This window comes from Centruroides vittatus, unplaced genomic scaffold (genome assembly GCF_030686945.1).
Source record: "Centruroides vittatus isolate TY-2023 unplaced genomic scaffold, ASM3068694v2 contig_900, whole genome shotgun sequence".
NCBI lineage: Eukaryota > Metazoa > Arthropoda > Arachnida > Scorpiones > Buthidae > Centruroides > Centruroides vittatus.
The window spans coordinates 661,099-675,929 of record NW_027122591.1 but is presented as its reverse complement, the minus strand read 5'-3'; the positions used below and the strand labels follow the sequence as shown (position 1 = coordinate 675,929).

At 24.2% G+C, this 14,831-nt stretch overlaps 1 protein-coding gene across 1 annotated transcript in view; it reads right to left on the bottom strand.

Annotated features, from left to right (window-relative positions):
• The window catches only part of LOC136984012 (tyrosine-protein phosphatase Lar-like), a 197,448-nt gene extending 184,699 nt beyond the window's left edge, over positions 1-12,749 (bottom strand). The window contains 1 exon segment of the mRNA XM_067280920.1: positions 12,619-12,749. The gene's annotated coding sequence lies outside the window, so the exon portion shown is untranslated.
• Positions 12,750-14,831: the final 2,082 nt, after the last annotated feature.

Genomic DNA, 14,831 nt, shown 5'->3' with positions numbered 1-14,831 from the left:
ACTATTGAAACACTCGAATTTATATACGAACTTCATCTGTATCTGCACTTAAAAAGAACTAGTCCAGAGGATGAAACACGACACAAAATTAATGATCTTGCAGTCAATTTATTTAGATATATTTTCTAGAAAATTATATATATATTTTTTATTTACATAAGAATTTACATTTCATTACTTTTTGTTTGTTTATTTCTTTTCTAATTTACAATATTTTTTGATCCATCTCTTAAATAGCTTCGATGTCCTTTACATAGAAATATCTTAAATTTAAATATATTTGAATATTTAATGGGTAATTTTCTGTATTAATATTAATAAATTAGCTATTTTTATAGATTATTATAATAAATTTCGACACAATAGTTGTAATGTTTACAATGAATCATCTGTGATATCACTAAGTACGCTACTAACATTATTTAGGTATTTGACCTGTGTTAAATCGTGCAATAAAATCCTCATAAAATCCCTTTATATAGTACACTAACCAATCTTTAACTTGGTACGGTTGCAGATTTACATACGGTCGTGCCGTATGTAAATCCGTATGTATCGATCTTGAAATTTGTCGAATTTCTTTATTGATAATAGCTCGATCTCTCTCTTTATTCCGGAGAAAGAAAGGGAATAGTTCAATAAATATACGGTCAAGATGGTATGGCAATATTTCAAGACTGTCATATGGTTGCATGCAAGGTTTTCACGTCATCAACCCAGGAATCATGCAACGTGCTAGCTACACAATAAAGAAACTAAAGATGTACATCTGAATTGCTCTGTACATCAGCTGAAGGAATTTTATGATGATGTTCCTCATCAATTGACCAAGATTACATCAAATACCTTAACAATGAGAGAGATTATCTTGAATGAACACATTCTTCCCGTTTCAAATGGCAAAAATAAATTTGATCACTTTAATTATTACATACCTACAGTAAAACCTGTGTAAGCCGGATTTGCAAGATACGAGAACCTAATATTTTTTTTCCGGTTTGATAGGTTTCCTCTTTAAACAGGGGTTTTTTTTAACGTAGATGAAGAATTGTTTCCTTTTAGGCAGGTTCCGTTTTGAACAGGTTTCACTAAGTTAAATAATTACAATTAAAGCTTAATTCTTTAGTAAAATAATTCTACTTTTAAGCGTTATTCTTGAAAAATATTAGTAATTTTATAATTTATTTAATGTTAAATATATAATTTAGTTTATAAATATTGATTAAAATTTGCTTAAATATAATCTTCTCGTCACGGAATATAATTGTGTTTAATAAGAATATTCAGAGTTAAACAAATATTAGATTTCTGCTTAAGGAGAATTATTTTTATTATTTATCTCATAAGATTAAATTTAGCATAATTAAATAAATCATTAATGAAGTTTATTTAAGAATTAATTAATGCATTAAATTAAAAAATAAAAAAGGACATAAATTGGAAATTAATTATATGAAAAATTTAAATAAAATAAATCTTTAAATTGTAAAGTTTGTAAGAAAGTTTTTAAAATTTAAATAAGAAATATATATTTTAAAAATTATTTTCAAATTAAGAAAATTCTGCACTTACACAAATTAGAAAAAAAAATGAAAATATTTTTATATAGTTTTATATAAAATTATTATTAAAAAATATGTTTTTTTTGGGATGAAAAAGTTAAAAGATTCTACATCATAACTTACACATTTAGAAGAAGAAGAAGAAAAAGAAAATTAATTGCAGCTTTCCAGTTGTAAGTGCTTCTAATGGATAGCTTTATTTTGATAGAAAAGTAGGTAAAGTATTGAGTAAATGGAAATTAGTTGCATAAAGAATTTTTTAAGGAAACTAATTAAAAGTTACTTATAAATATTACTAGAAATATAAAAGGAAAGATGATAATGCCATTCTTAAGAAAGCAGTTAAAATTCTTGAAGGAAGAGAACATCAAACTGAGATTTAAAGTAGTAAATATGGTTGTATATACCTTTAAAATTACACATTTTTTTGTCATTCTTTTCTAAAAATTCTTATCTTTATACTTAAGAAAAGTAAACTTTCCCTATATAATGCGTTGAAATTTAACTATCCGAATTAAAAAATAGTATTAACCCTTTACCTATTTAACGCTACTCTTAATAGCTATATATTATGGAGACATAAATTAAGCAAATGTCTTTTTTAAAGTTAGAAAATCGATAATATACCCGGAATTTGTTATTTTATAAGCACGTAGACTCATAAAGCTGCAAACTCTGATAGAACAACTCATAAAACCGAATTTATTTAGTTCCATGGCAAATATTTTACTATAAAACATTTATTTATCTATTTTTTAAGCTACGACTCGGTTAATAATGTTCATGTATATTAAAAAAAATAATAATATTAAAATTTGCTAGAAAGATGAAGAAGTGGGAGAAAACCAATCAATAAAACGGAAGGAAAAACTTTAAATTAATTAATAATCACACTATCAATATTGAAAATTTACATCTTTCCAAATGGGATTTTAAGTTTAGGTTTGTTTATTATATAAAAATTATTTATAGAGAATTTATTTCTAAGTTTAATGAAGGTGGTAGCGGTTTTTATAACATTCCATTCGACCCATGACTTCTGGAGTCATGTCTGGTAAAGCGGAAGTGATCAACTTTCTTCTGAATGTCAGGAAAAGTACAGACTATAAATCACTAAGCGTCTGACTTTGAACACTGTGATGACCAGAAAACATCGTTTAGAAACGTTATAAAATTTTCCCAGATTTAAAGTTTACTTAGTGTTATTTTTAACTTATATAAAATATAGTTATTGAACAAATGAAAGGATCAGAGTAAAAATTCATCCTAGATTTTCCTCGCTTGAATAACTTTAAGCTTAAAATTTTACATAAATTATAATCTTATTTTTATGTATACTTTATATTAATTTTTGTTTATAAAAAGTTAATTGTATACGTGTTTGTAGCAACTAAACTGCTAATTTTTGTAGATTAGTTGCTAAATTCTTCGATTTTTAATCTTTTTTTTTAAATAAAATTACTTTAAACTATATAACTAAGTAAAGAAGATAAGTATAAGATAATATATTATAATTTTTATAAGATTTTAAACATAAAATTTTACGATCAAGGCAAATATAGGATGAATTTTTACTATAATCCTTTCATTTGTTCAATAACATATAGAACTTAAAGAAACTTTAATTCTGAAGTAAATTATAATGTATAATCTTCTATTTATCAGGATTATCTATTATAATTTATGTCTGAATTAAAGTTTCTTTGGTGTTACTTACAGAAATAACTCGATAGAAGTTTTATCTGTTATTGAACAAATGAAAGGATTATTATAGTAAAAATTCATCCTATATTTGCCACGCTCGTAAAATTTTACGCTTAAAATCATATAAAAATTATAATATATTATCTCATACTTATCTTCGTTACCGAGTTATACAGTTTAGATTAAATTTATTTTATAAAAATGATCAAAATTCGAAGAATTTAATAACTATTATCATAAAAATTAACAAAGATTCTTTGCTATACGCGCTCGTATATATTAATTTTTATTAATTTCTAGTATTAAAAAAAAACTTTCTAAACTCTATCCTCAAAAAATATCGTATAAATATTAATATATTATTGTTATAATTGGTTAAAAATCGTAACTAATTATCTCACTTAAAAAAAACTGTTTACGGAAGAATTTAAAAAGTATTACAAAATTTATAATGTTATTAAAATTATAAAAATTTATAAGTAGTCTACATCATTTTTATACAGGGGAGAGAGAGAGAAAGAGAGAGTTGAATAATAATAAAAAAAATATCCAATACTTTCAGCTGCATGCTGCAGCAAGCACTTTTTCTAAACGCAACTACTATCATCAATCATAAATTCATTATCTTTGACCGTATTCCTTATAAATAGAAGGAACGATGTGATAATATACTTTATATCACAGGTGAATGAGCTGATTAAATATGGAAGAATAAATAAATATTTCATGATCGGGCGAAGTTACATCTAAAATATAGCATATCTCACATGAAAGAGAGCTCGTCTCTTTCCGGTATATAAATAAATATATATATTATATATTTATTTTTAATTTAAAAATCTATAACTTTAAACATAATAATTAATAATTTTACAACAATTATAAACTATACGCTTGGAGAAATTAATAATTATCCTCTAAAGTGCGCAAGATAACAGTAGAGAGAGAGAGAGGGGGGAGAGAGAGGAGATGAATCGTGAGTTGACTCCATATTATCATCGAGCCAACTCCATCTCGTATTCATTCTCTACATTTTATTAATAACGGTCCAGTTGTTAATTAATTATTGATTCAGTAATAAGTCCGGAGATTATTTTGTGTGCAATGGTTTATCCAATATTAATACTGAGAACTCCAAATGAAAATAAACTGATCTTGCTCTTCACAAAAGATGTTTCCATTACACTCCTTATGCTTTAATTCAATTTAAATAACTTGCAACAGAGTTTAATAAGAGTAAAATCTGTAAAATTTACCTTCCACTAAAATTAAAATTATGTAAAATTAATTAAGAAACTTGTACAATATTTAACAGTTACGAAATAAAAGACTAATTTGTTTACACGTTATCCTCATTCTTAAGCTTAGGTAATTCGAAAATTATGCAGTATATACACGTGAATTTATGTGTATATGTTTATCTATATTTATGGGCACTTTATAAGCCCATAAATCAAAGAATTTTTTCTATAAGAGTTATAAAAGTTATGCTAGTGGAATAATAAAAATACAATCGATAATTCTATCAATTTTTTAAAAGAATTATTCATTAGTAAATACACTCGAATTTATGGTATAATTATTAATAATTATAATTATAACAGCCATTTCCGATCATTAAACTCAACAATAAAAATATCCCACGCGCCTATTGTTTGGCATAAGGCACGATTCTCTAGTGTGACGTGACAAGGGCTCACGAAATATATTCACATCGATAGTTTCGTGATTTGCTATCGAACTAGACGAGAAAAATGAGTTCAAAAACCTATTATGTACTTAATCCGATTTTATACCAGGCAAAACCTTATTTTAATCCACGTCAGCCATTTATAATTGTTCGGTTCAGTTAAGTAATACCCTGATTTACATACCTTGCTCATATGGCACGTAGTTTCATAATCCAGGATAGAATTTGCATAATGGAAGATACAACTATGTTACATAGAAAAATTTAAGTTTTAGATATAGATTAATTGGAACTTCGCGTGTGTCACTAATTATTTTTGTCACACCCCAAAGTGATTATCTCTATCTTTATCTTTGATTCTACCGGCTTTAAAGAATTTTTTCACGTGGTTTACAATATAAAATCGAATTTTTTTAAGATAAAAAAAGGAGAAGAATTTTTTAAAGAAGAAAGAAATTTGTTTAATCAATAAAAATTTCTTTACACTTTCAAAATTCTAGTGTTGTGCGCGTGTTTTTATTATGTTTTGCACGTCAACTTTCGTGATTTGTTTAAAGAGAAGTTTCAAAGTAGTCGCTTTTATTTAAGAAAAAAAAATAATAAATAATATTCTTAGATATTTTTTTTAATTAAAAGAAGATAATGTGTCTACATTTTTTTAAAAATTAAATTTAAATAATTTAATTTTAAATTAAAAGATTTATGTCCGAGTAAATAGATCTTGCCTTTGAATCTTGTTTTTGGGTATTTAATATGTGTATTTTTAACAGATTAAAAAATAAAATAAGTTTAATTATAAAACTTTTGCTCTTTTTTCGTGTTTTTTTTTTCTTTAATCAAGTGTGCTTGCTTATTTTTTTTTAAATTATGTGCATTGTTACAATATACTTAAACATTAACAAAATGTCTTCACGTGTAAAGAAAAATTCTTAAAATAAATATAAAATTTAAATTATGTAAAATAAAATATCTGTGAAAGAATTTTAATAATTTATAAATTATTCTAAATTATTTAAATGAACATTTTTATATAGAATTTATGTATATAATTAGAAAAAGAGCCAAAAAAATCCATTAAAATCTTCGATATTACAAATAAATATGCATATTATACTTAATTAAATTTATATAAAAATTTAGAATTTAATTATTTATATAAGGATTTTTTTTATTTAAAACTTTATATAAAGTATTCATTTTTTATTTAAGTTTTATTTATAGCTCTTAAAAGAATTAAACAGGAAAATTAATTTACTTAAATATACAATAAAATTTAATTTAAAAATAATTTTATTACTAAATCATTGTTTTATATTATATATTTGATAGTTATACTGTAAAAGAAAACATGAAAGTTAAAGCTGTACAGCATAATCAATAGCGTAACCAGGAAGCTCCTTTCTTTGTAAATAAATAAAGGAAGAAATCATAAAAGAAGTATAGTGAAACGATTTTAATGTGAGAAGTACACTTATACAGGTGTATATATATAACATCTACAACGGTACGGGGGTAAATGTAGGTTTGCACTTTCTAATTCGGGCTCCCAAATATTGGTTCTAGTTACGCTACTGAATATAATTGTATTGTACTGTACTATAAGTTTATAGCTGAACTGTACTGTTTGTAGTTTAGTTACACACTTTTACAGTTTATGTTGCTATATATTTACACTTTAGAGGTATGTATTAAAAATTGTAGTATAACTACACTATATTGAAATTATACTGTACAGTTTTACTTTCTCCGGCTGTTATATATAACAGAGGGAAAGTATGGCGATCGGTCAAACAATGACCTCCAAGATTTTTACATTTTTGGATTCAGGAAACCTTTAAACTTCCAGAAATGCAAAAAATTTGGGGGATTTTACTGTATGTATGGATGTTAGTGTGTCGGGGAGGGCACGATTTTGTTCACCCTCTTTGAAGCTTAATAACTTCTGTGTCTTTTGTAGAAAATTTCTGAAATTTTGTAGGGAGGTTTGTATGTTAGGGGGATTGATTCTATTAAATTTTGGTGGTTAAAAGTCGAGGGGGTGAAGAGATAGAGGGTGGCCACCTGTCGTATCTCGAGTAGGATCGGACTTAATGAAGATTTTACTCATTAGCATTTACAATTTTATATATATATATATAAAACTCATCTCTGTTTTCAAAATTAAGCAGTTTACCATTTTATAATAATTAAAAATATAAAAAAATTTTCAAAATAAAATCTCATAACAGATGGCACCACACACAATTTTAACTTTTTTTCCGGGAAAGTTACGCAACTCGTTGCTGGAATTTTTTAGTTGTATAAATACAGTTTAAAAATATACAAATTCAGCAATAGTTTGAGTTTGTTAGATCATATTAAATATTAAAATAAAAACTAAATAATCAAAATCTACTTATCAGCTTTCTTTATAGGTAAATTACAATAAAAACAAAGATAAATAAATAATTCACGATATAATTTATATATAAGTTATATTTTTTTCTAATAAAATAAATACGAATTTTCAGAATTATTCATAAATTATTTATAAAAAATATTATTAAGTTTTTGAATAAATGTATATAAATTATGCAAATTTTATTTAGTCAAATATTTACAGGCAAATTATTAATATAAGTTTGTTGCACTTTGTATTAACGTGTCAAGTATTTGTTCACATTATTTATAAGGAAATAGTAAAACATATTCAAAGAAATTATTTATATAAATTCTGCTGTGTAAGTACGTACAATTCTGTATTGATGTAGTCCTGCATGATGTAAAAATTCAAAATTATGGACTCACGAACATAATTTATTCAACGAATCATATTTTAAAAAATTATTTAATCAAATTTATCATAAAATAAACATTTAAATCTTTATTTAATGTACATTTTTACTTATTTAGAACATCAAATAATAATTTCAAGAAGCGAACAAGTCAGAAAAACTCGAAAGATTAGAAAAATAACATAATTTAATCTCAATTTACTGCAAATTTCTAAACAATTGTAAGCAAAATTATTAAACATTAACCATTTACTTAAATAAAAAAGTAAATAAATGTAATTTTTAAAATTTAATTCCTACTTATCCTGCCATCTGTCGAATAATTTTAAAATTATCCGAATAAAACTACTATTTTCTTTTTTATTTGATCCTTTCTCCTCTCAGCATCCTCCTCATCCCAGGAAGCTTCCATTACAGATCCAATTATCAAACATAATTAACATAAAAATATGCAATTTTAAAGTAGTTTAAGGTGTAATATTGGGAATGGAAATGATAAGACTCAGTGTAGAATATGTTATATTATAGAAAAGACGAGAATTTATTTTATTTTAAAGGTTCTATACAACTCTTAGAGAGTTATTCAAGTAAGGGATGTTGACCTCTGAAATGGGACTACATTCGTGGAATTGGATATTTCAGTAAATAGAAAAGAAATATATTATACGAATATTTTATATATTTTTTAATATAATTGTAGATTCATAAAAATAGAATATTTTATCAATTTTTTCTCCTTTCCTTCTCTCCTTTTACATTCCAACTGTATGTGATGCAGCGTGTTCCTTAATCTTAAACGATTAATTTTCTGATAATCGATATCAATAATTTCATAAGGTTATTACCATTACAGACGTTTAATATTTAGCAGATTAATTTTAATATAAATTAGCTGGAACATTGCTGTTTTATTATGAATCAATAAAGGAACCAAAATTCCTGGATTTATGTTGGATGTGCGGTCTGAATGCAATATGTAACTCTGATGTTTTCATTGCTCAGTTTAATACTGAATAACTGAATAACTTATATTAACTTAGTTATAAAATAAAACTAGAATTTTTCTGGAAATAATTAATTTTTTGGATAAAAAATTGTACGAAATACATAAAATCATTGAGGGATTTTTGAACATAATTTAAGGTTTTATAATTTAAATAAAAATAATTTTTTTTATTTAAATATGTTAAATTAATTTACAAATTTTTAAAATATATTAAAGAATTTTTAGTAATATTTTTTTTAGTTTATGCAGCTTAATTCAAGGTATTTTATAGGAATTTTTTTCTATTTTTTAAAGAATTTTAACTTTTATGCTAATTCTTATAAATTATCTTATAAATTCTATTATTTTCTACAAAATTACAATTTATTATCCTGTTTAACATGATTTAATTATCGATTCACATGCAGAAAAATTAATATAATTATTTAAACAATATAAAATACGCTTAAATATACTTTTTTAATTTAATTTTTTTAGGATTTTATATTAATTATTACTTCAAAAAAATTTAATATTTATTTTTAAATTAAATGCTAATTAAAAAACGAGGAAAATACTTTAAAATATACAATTTCTATACGAAATTCCATTTATAGAAAACATTTAAAAGCAAATAAGTTTTATAATATATTTTAAAATAGAATAGACTTATTTAGGAAAAAATAATTTAAACTAAAATAAATATTTTTATAAATTTAAAATAAGCTAAAATTCTCTTTAAATAAATAAAATTTTAAGTAAAAGTTTTTATTTAAATACATTAAATTTTATTATTTTACATTTCTAAAATTTAGAAAATCAAGAAGATGCCATTAAAATACACATATATATATATATATACACATATATATTAATATAAAACCCACCATACTTAAGTTTATGAACAAATCAAAAACATTATTTAAATAAATAATTCTATCTAAGAGTGCTATTTTTATCCAAAAAAATAAAAAAAATTCCTTTCATATCTCCATATAAAGTAATAAAAGTTATCATCATTTGCAGCAGTTTGCACTAATCTAAAAAAGAATCACGTAACTCAATTCAAAAATATTTTTGCAATAACTTTACTTCAAAAAAACACATAACTATCAAAAATAATATCTGTAAAACGTTATCATCATTATTATATTATTCACCAAAGGTTACTTAATCATTTAAAAAAATACTTCCTTTTCTTTAAATAATAATCATAATAATTTTATATTTAATGTTCTCAATTTTTAGATATAGAAATATTTAAAAAAATAACATTAAATTCTTTTTTTTATTATTATTGATAAATATGTATATTTAATTTATACTTTGAGGATGCGAAGTAACGACGTTACGTATCGAGAAATATCTTTATTTCTAGGTAAAGAATAAAGGAAAATAAATAATAAAAAAGAATTTTTAACTGTTTATTTCAATTTGAAACCATTGTAACTTGATATATTCCCATCATCAATAAATTGTAATTCTTCTAAAATTCTTTCAGAAACCACAACAAATCGTCGCCTCGGGAGCTGTGAAAATTCTTTATTGCCAAGCAAAGGATAAAACTAACAAACAGTAAACTGATTCTTTGCTTCAGCATGACATCAGTGTACGCATGATCAGATTATGATCATGATCGACGTGCGAAGAAAGCGTATCAGTTACTATGTTGCTAAATGCTAACGTTGTCACTCATTGCAACGCTCTCTCCTTTTGTCACGATCCTTAAAACGATAATTACACTTCGTGTCCTGAAATAGCAAAGTTTTTCTCTCTACAAATTGGACCTGCCCGAAAAAAACACTTTTTAACTTTCCCATTTTAACATCCTTTGTCAACATCTTGTAATTTTTTTTTCATTACTTTTTCAATATTATAAGTTTTTTATATCTATAAAGGCTCTAATATAAAGGATGTTTTCGTAAATTTCAATTTTGCATTTCTATTTTTCTCGCTTTTAACTTTTTTTTTTTTTTTGAATTATTATATTTCAATTTTTTCCTCAAATTTATACTCTTTTGATACATCTCAAGTTTCCTTATCTGTCCTTTCCTATAGCTTAATTATATTTCAAGTTCGCTATTCCGAATTTTCTCTTCCTCCTCTCGTTTTACACATGCTCTTATTTGATTCGTTTCAAGTTTTCATTTTCGTCTATCTTGATATTTTTTACAGTCGATTCTACAAGCATTTTTACTGTTCAAATTTGATTTATTAAAGTAATTTTCTTCACTTTTCCTCCTTCCTCTCGCTCTCACTCTTTCACTTTCTACTCTTGTCTGAAATTTATATTTTAATTTATTTTTAAGCCAGAATAATTTATAAAAGAATTAAATAATACTTTAATGCTTTAATTATATATATATAATGTACATATACTTTATAATTTATTTATTTCTAAGAGGATATTTTTCAGTTGAGTGTATCATAAATTATTGTTTCGTATGGAAGATTAAGCTGAAGTAATTAAATTCTTTATAGCGACATATTATATATACAAGCATCAAAAAATTTAAGTATTATGTTATAGAATTATACCTCATAATAGACTGAGGTGTGAATAAATTATAGTTATGAGATATTATTGTTATATATTAAATGCATCAATATTATACATTATCATAATTAGATTCGCGGATAAGTAGTAAACAAATGCATAAATTGTGTAAAGAATCGCACCAATTTAACTCAAATGTACATTATAAATTATTATTAAGTATTTTTCTATAAATATGTATATTATATACATTAACATATTGCCCTCTTTCATGGAAAAAAAGGGATTGAAGATTGTCATTCATCTTCAAATTTTCATATTTTTCTTCTTTAATAGAAAAATTATCATATTCATTTTTTCAAGCCTCTTCTGCCTAGATATATATTAATTAATTATGCATTCACTTATTAATTATGCATGCATTTTTCTACTAAAGCAGCATAACTCCTTAAAAAAACTTTACTTCCTTTCTCTTACTTTTGTTTTCTTATTTATTACGCATAATTCATTACTTATTATAAATAAGTAAACAAAGAAAAAATATATATAATAAACACGAGAATTTTTAAATATTAAATTTAATAATTATTAGAAAATTACTAGTTTGGTCCTCTATGCGATAAGAGAATGATAAAGTAGAATAAGAGGGGAAGAAATATCATTTTTATCAACGGCAGCAATTCTTGTGGTCGTTATTAGCCTCGAGTCATTTAAAGATATTTGTAACTTTTCCCTTTATTTAAAGCTATTTTAACATGAAATTTCGAGCTTTGAAATGTTAAATTTTATAATAAAAACAAAAAAAAACTAGTGAAAGGCTATTCCAAATTTCCACAGAATTATATTATAAAAGTTAGCATTTATCTAATTAAATATTATACAATTTCCTCTTCGTTTATATATAAAAAAAACTTAAACTTCAATTAATAAATGAAGAACGTTTCCAGTTTAATCTCCATACCATCACGTAATATAAGCGATATAATTACAATTTTCTCACTAAATCTTTAGTAAAATAAACACTTATAAATTATTAACAAGCATCAATAATTAAAGAATATCATTACCTTAATTGCAAGTTTTATCTATAAACATTAATATATTAATTAATATAATTTAAATGTATACAAATCTATTATTGAGATTAATATATTAAGCATTTAATTTAACAAAAATATTTTATTATTTAAAAAAAAACAAATTAATTCTAGCGATATTAAAAAAAATAAATAAACTTTCTGTTTTTAAATAAATAGAAGAGATTAGACTTAACTTTAATTAAATTTACATTACGTGACGCTGTATTTAATTACGTAAAATCGCTTCTTAATTGAACAACCTGTTTGAGATGCTTAAGGGAAAAAAGAAGAGATAACTTTTTAAAAATTTTTTAATAAAAATCTTACCTAAAAGAGGAAGCAATAGATGTTGAAGCTGACTTGTTCGAACACACCAAGCTCTATGAAGTTGGACGATTCAAATTATCCGTGTGCGTTCTATCGAGCCACAGATAGGGATGTAGGAGGCAACACACTTCTACTCTTGTCGATTGCAACGCCGCTCTAGTGACGAAATTCGTTTTAGAGGGTATAGTAGTACTTTAAGGCGTGCTATAATAGTGATTATTACAGTTGGCGAAGTCAATAGAATAACTACTATTCATAGCAGTTTCTTTCTTCCATACAAATCAATATCCAATTAGAGCAGCATCTGTTATTTCCCAACTTTGTGTTCGAACTTCTCTCCTGATTGCGACAAAATGACTCAATTAGCAAACTAGAAAATTCCTTTTTTTTTCTTTCTCTTTCTCTCTCTGTTTCGAGTGGTGTCGAAATCTGTGTTTAAATCAGAATTTTGTTTGTTTCCTCTCGAGTCCATATGCAGTTTGTTTTTCTGCACGAGAGCGTAAGAGAATAAAAATTTTAATTATAATTAGAATGATAAATTTTTATTAATTAAAGCTTCAATAACAAACAATACATTAGCAAATATCGTTGAATAAATTCTCTTTTTAAAAATAACGCAAGGAATTAAAAAAATGAGGTAATTTTTAAGTGTAAAATGATGAAAATATGTAATAATTTTTATTAGAATATAAGAAAAAGTACTCTACAAACTAAATAGCTTTTTATATAAAAAGGAAATAAATGTTGTTAACGTTAATATAAATTTTAGTAGCTAAGAAGATAGCCAAAAAGAAATTATTCTCCCAACTAAACTAACAAGAAAGTCAAACATAGGGACAGAAAAATAGATTGTTCACTTGAATGAAAGACGGAGAATAAAGAATAAGGTGTTTCATCTTTCGCTTTACTAAATGGTATTCTAGATTGAAACAAAAGATTATTTAGACTAGAGAAATGAATGAATGTCAATACTCCCGACCGTCGTCATGTGTTATAGCTAGACAGTTCTTTTCTCTAAATGGAAATATGTTTATTTTTCAAAAAGTAATTTTTAATATTTTGACAATATTCATCATTTTTACTTCCCCCCTTTCTTTTTTGTATAATCTAAAAATACATAATTTCGATTTTTTTTTATTATTGTATTTTTTCTACTTTTTTATTTAAAATTAACATAAATATTTAACATTAAATGCCATATTGATTTAAATTATATTTTAGTAATAATAGTATCACTCTTAAGTAACACAATATTTATGTTTTAAATAGAAAATATCGATATGCTTCACTGCATAGCAATTATTTATGCGGTGGAGTATCATTTACAGGAGTAATTGAAACTACGTTTTAGTTTAAGATTTCGAGTTAAATTTTTAATTTTTTCTTTTATTTTTTTAAAGAAATGCAACTCGCGAAAGTTGTCAACACAGAAGTAACACCACATCAATAAATTTTTAAGTAAAAGTAAACCATATATTTATATTTGAAAATAATATATGAGAAATTTATTGAAAAATCAACTCATCAAAAATCCTCTGACATTTCCATTATACCATCTTTTGTTGAATACACTCTAATGTACTTCTAACCTATCATCAACCGAAGATAAAAATCATCGGTTGTCGTGGAAACGAAGATTTTTTTTCTAACTTTTCAAGTAACTGAAGCATTTTTTTCCCCTTCTAACAGGTGATAAATTAATGAAGATGAAACGATATCATGCTTCTAAGAATTGACAATGTAACACTATCTTAACAAAGTTTTTTATCTTTATTAATTCATTTGATATTTCTTTTAAGAGAATTTGATACTTTTACAATAATATAAAATCTTCATTTACATTTTTTTTTCCTTATTGTCTAACTGAGAAATTTCTATTTATTAATTAAAAGTTTTATATATTTTCACTTTAACCTTTTAACTTTTTTTTAAATATTATTAAATCGGACATTTTTGTATCTAAAAATATATTAAGAAATTAATTTTAAGTGTTAGTGTAAAAAGTTTCTAATTAATTTAATCAGGCATGGATGACAGAATGATTGCAGCCTGCTGTTGATATGTTATTAAAAGAAAATAGAATACTGATAATATGTGTTATGGAACGTATGATGATAAATATCAAAACAAGGATGCACTTCAATCAATTTTGGAGTTTATTCTGACCAAAGCAACTTTCTGTATTTTCTGTAAAGAATTTTAAATAACAAAAT